This window comes from Triticum aestivum, chromosome 4A (genome assembly GCF_018294505.1).
Source record: "Triticum aestivum cultivar Chinese Spring chromosome 4A, IWGSC CS RefSeq v2.1, whole genome shotgun sequence".
Taxonomy (NCBI): domain Eukaryota; kingdom Viridiplantae; phylum Streptophyta; class Magnoliopsida; order Poales; family Poaceae; genus Triticum; species Triticum aestivum.
In genome coordinates this window covers 588,146,183-588,151,708 of record NC_057803.1, presented here as the reverse complement: position 1 = coordinate 588,151,708, position 5,526 = coordinate 588,146,183, and positions in this window count along the sequence as shown.

Below are 5,526 nucleotides of genomic sequence, written 5' to 3'. Positions count from 1 at the left end.
TATCATTTTGCTCCTTTTGATCTCCATCTTCGGGGCTCCATGATCATCGTCGTCACCGGCATGACACCATGATCTCCATCATCGTGTCTTCTTGAAGTTGTCTCATCATCTATTACTTCTACTACTATGGCTAACACTTTAGCAATAAAGTAAAGTAATTACATGACGTTTATGTTGACACGCAGGTCATAAATAAATTAAGACATCTCCTATGGCTCCTGCCGGCTGTCATACTCATCGACATGCAAGTCGTGATTCCTATTGCAAGAATATGATCAATCTCATACATCACATATATCATTCATCACATCCTTTTGGCCATATCACATCACAAGGCATATGCTGCAAAAACAAGTTAGACGTCCTCTAATTGTTGTTGCAAGTTTTTACGTGGCTGCTATAGGTTTCTAGCAAGAACGTTTCTTACCTACGCCAAAACCACAACGTGATATGCCAATTTATATTTACCCTTCATAAGGACCCTTTTCATCGAATCCGATCCGACTAAAGTGGGAGAGACAGACAGCCGCTAGCCACCTTACGCAACTAGTGCATGTTAGTCGGTGGAACCAGTCTCACGTAAGAGTACGTGTAAGGTCGGTCCGGGCCGCTTCATCCCACGATGCCGCCGAATCAAGATAAGACTAGTAACGGCAAGTAAATTGACAAAATCGACGCCCACAACTGCTTTGTGTTCTACTCGTGAATAGAAACTACGCATAGACCTAGCTCATGATGCCACTGTTGGGGATTGTAGCAGAAATTTAAAATTTTCTACGCATCACCAAGATCAATCTATGGAGTAATCTAGCAACGAGGGGAAGGAGAGTGCAGCTACATACCCTTGTAGATCACTAAGCGGAAGCATTGCAAGAACGCGGATGAAGAAGTCGTACTCGTAGCGATTCAGATCGCGGTTGATTCTGATCTAAGCGCCGAATCACGGCGCCTCCGCGTTCAACACACGTGCAGACCGGTGACATCTCCTATGCCTTGATCCAGCAAGGGAAGAAGGAGAGGTTGGGGAAGACTCCATCCAGCAGCAGCACGACGGCATGGTGGTGAAGGAGGAGCGTGGCAATCCTGCAGGGCTTCGCCAAGCACCGCGGGAGAAGAGGAGGACTTGGGAGAGGGGATGGGCTGCGCCAGAACTTGGGTGCGGCTGCCCTCCCACCCCCCACATATATATAGGGGCAGGGGAGAGGGGGATGGGCCCCTCAGATCCAATCTGAGGAGGGGGCGGCGGCCAGGGGGGTTGCCTTGCCCCCCAAGGCAAGGGGGCGCCCCCCCTTTAGGGTTCCCCCAAACCCTAGGCGCAATGGGCCCTAGGGGGGAGGCGCCCAACCCACTAAGGGGCTGGTCCCTCTCCACACACAGCCCATAGGGCCCTCCGGGGCAGGCGGACCCTCCCGGTGGACCCCTGGAACCCCTCCAGTGGTCTCGGTACAATACCGGTAACCCCCCGAATTATTCCGGTGACCGTATGATGACTTCCCATATATAAATCTTTACCTCCGGAACATTTCGGAACTCCTCGTGACGTCTGGGATCTCATCCGGGACTCCGAACAACATTATGTGACCACGTACATACTTTCCCTATAACCCTAGCGTCATCGAACCTTAAGTGTGTAGACCCTACGGGTTCGGGAGTCATGCAGACATGGCCGAGACAACTCTCCGGTCAATAACCAACAGCGGGATTTGGGTACCCATGTTGGCTCCCACATGCTCCATGATGATCTCATCAGATGAACCATGGTGTCAAGGATTCAATCAATCCCGTATACAATTCCCTTTGTCCATCGGTACGATACTTGCCCGAGATTCGATCGTCGGTATCCCGATACCTTGTTCAATCTCGTTACCGGCAAGTCTCTTTACTCGTTATGTAACACATCATCCCGTGATCAACTCCTTGATCACATTGTGCACATTATGATGATGTCCTACCGAGTGGGCCCAGAGATACCTCTTCCTTTACACGGATTGACAAATCCCAGTCTCGATTCGTGCCAACCCAACAGACACTTTCGGAGATACCTGTAGTGAACCTTTATAGCCACCCAGTTACGTTGTGACGTTTGGTACACCCAAAGCATTCCTACGGTATCTGGGAGCTGCACAATCTCATGGTCTAAGGAAATGATACTTGACATTAGAAAAGCTTTAGCATACGAACTACACGATCTTTGTGCTAGGCTTAGGATTGGGTCTTGTCCATCACATCATCTCCTAATGATGTGATCCCGTTATCAACGACATCCAATGTCCATGGTCAGGAAACTGTAACCATCTATTGATCAATGAGCTAGTCAACTAGAGGCTTACTAGGGACATGGTGTTGTCTATGTATCCACACATGTATCTGAGTTTCCTATCAATACAATTCTAGCATGGATAATAAACGATTATCATGAACAACGAAATATAATAAGAATAACTAATTTATTATTGCCTCTAGGGAATATTTCCAACACGTTTTACCTCAAGGGTAATGTCAACAATAATAGTTCATGAAAACTCACATCCAATTAGCCATATATACCAAGATCTTTCCAACATGTTGTGCTTGCCAAAAGATAAAATGTAAAAAGGAAGGGTGAAGATCACCATGACTCTTATGCAAGGTAGGAGATAAAAGTAAAAGATATAGGCCCGTCGTAGAGGGAAGTGGAGGTTGTCATGCGCTTTTATGGTTGGATGCACAAAATCTTAATGCGCAAGAATGTCACTTTATATTGCCACTTGTGATATGGACCTTTATTACGTAGTCCGTCGTTTTATTTCTTCCATGTCACACGATCGTATAAAGCTTATTTTATCCCACACTAATAAGTCATACATATTTAGACAGCAATTTTTATTGATTGCACCGATGACAACTTACTTGGAGGATCTTACTCAATCCATAGGTAGGTATGGTGGACTTTCATGGCAAAACTGGTTTAAGGGTGTTTGGAAGCACAAGTAGTATCTCTACTTGGTGCAAATAATTTGGCTAGCATGAGGGGGAAAGGCAAGCTTAATCATGCTGGATGATCCATGACAATATAATTTATCTCAGATGTAAGAAAACATAACCCATTATGTTGTCTTCCTTGTCCAACGTCAACTCTTTAGCATGTCATATTTTAATGAGTGCTCACAATCATAAAAGATGTCCAAGATAGTGTATTTATATGTGAAGACCTCCCTTTCTTTATCACTTCCTATTAATTGCAACGATGACCAAAACTATGTTTCTCAACTCTCAACAACTTTTATTTATCATACTTTTTATATGTGAGCTCATTACTCTCCATAAGATCCATATGATCTCTTTGTTTCCTTTTTATTCTTTCTCTTTTCTTTTATTAATTAAGATCATGGCAAAATAATCAAGCCCTTGACTCAATACAAATCTTTATTATATAGCTCACGGACTCGAGTACATAGAAGGATCATAAAGCAAAACTCACAACTAGATCATACTAAAAACTTTATACTACTAGATAAAGATATTACCAAAAGGATCAAACTAAGAAAAATAGTAAAGATAAAAGTGATGATGATACGATACCGGGGCACTCCCCCAAGCTTGGCAGTTGCCAAGAGGAGTGCCCATACCCATGTGATTATGTCTCCTTTGTTGGTGAAGAAGTTGATGGTTTTGTTGATGGCGTAGTCTTGTCGTCCTTCTTCCAAGGCATAGGGTCGCCATCATAGAAGGGTGCTCAAGTTTCCTGAAACCTCAAATCTGTAGCCAAACTCATCCTCTTGAATCTATATTCATACTCACAGTTTTGATTTTGCAAGTCATAGATCTGGGCTTGGAGGTGCTCAATTTTCTCATGAAGCTTGAAGATGGCCTCCCCAATGTCCTTGACATCCAGCTTGTGGTTGTTGGTGAACTCCATGATCGTAATGTGATTGGAATCGAGCTCACGCTCCACCATCTCCTGACACTTGAAAACTTCTTGCTCCAATGCCTCGAGGCTTGCCTCCGTGCTTCCAATCTTCCTTGGTCCCTCAACATCGCGGATGTACAACAACCCATCATGCATCTCAATGGTTTGAGGGTGCTGCAGCACTTCCGCGAGGTAGGGATTGATGACCTTCTCGAAGAACTGGTCCTTGGGGGCACTTGAAGACGACATGACGACCTGGATTTGTCAGAAAAACAGCTCGAAACAAAGACAGGAGATTTTTGCGTGATACGGTGGTCAAAACCTTCGGGATGTTATATAATGAATTTTTACCAACCAAAATATGTGTCGTGTAAGAAAACGGAGTCCCGAGAGCACACAAGGTGCCCACGAGGTAGGGGGCGCGCCTAGGGGGGTAGGGCGCGCCCTCCACCCTCGTGGAGCCCTCGTGTCCTTCCCGGACTGCTTCTTATTTTTCTATTTTTCTAAATATTCCAAAACAGAAGAAAATTGCCATTAGAACTGTTTTGGAGTCGGTTTACTTACCGTACCACATACCTATTCCTTTTCGGAGTCTGAAATGTTCCGAAAAGTGTCCCTTATGTATTCCTCCGGGGTTACGGTTTCAATAACATTGGTTTCAACATTTATAGGATTACCTGAGATATAATGTTTAATTCTTTGATCGTTAACCACCTTTGGATTTGTGCCTTCGAAGTTGTTGATTTTTATGGCACCAGAACGATAGACCTCCTCGATAACGTAAGGACCTTTCCATTTAGAGAGAAGTTTTCCTGCAAAAAATCTTAAACGAGAGTTGTATAGCAATACATATTCACCTACATTAAACTCACGCTTCTGTATTCTTTTGTCATGCCATCTTTTAACGTTTTCTTTAAACAACTTGGCATTTTCCCAGGCTTGGGTTCTCCATTCATCAAGTGAGCTAATGTCAAATAACCTCTTCTCACTGGCAAGTTTGAAATCATAATTGAGCTCTTTAATAGCCCAATAAGCCTTATGTTCTAGTTCGAGAGGTAAGTGACATGCTTTTCCATAAACCATTTTATACGGAGACATACCCATAGGATTTTTATATGCGGTTCTATAGGCCCATAATGCATCATCAAGTTTCTTGGACCAATTCTTTCTAGATCTATTAACAGTCTTTTGCAAAATTAATTTGAGTTCTCTATTGCTCAATTCTACTTGACCACTAGACTGAGGGTGATAAGGAGATGCAATTCTATGATTAACATCATATTTAGCACCATGAATAAAATGTGAACCACCATCAGTCATTAAATATCTAGGGACTCCAAACCTCGGAAAAATAACTTCTTTAAGCATCTTAATAGAGGTGTTATGATTAGCACTACTAGTTGGAATAGCTTCTACCCACTTAGTAACGTAATCAACAGCAACTAAAATATGTGTATATCCATTGGAGGCAGGAAAAGGTCCCATATAATCAAAGCCCCAAACATCAAATGGTTCAATAACAAGTGAATAATTCATAGGCATTTCTTGACGTCTACTAATATTACCAATTCTTTGACATTCATCACAAGACAAGACAAACTTACGGGCATCCTTGAAGAGAGTAGGCCAATAAAAAC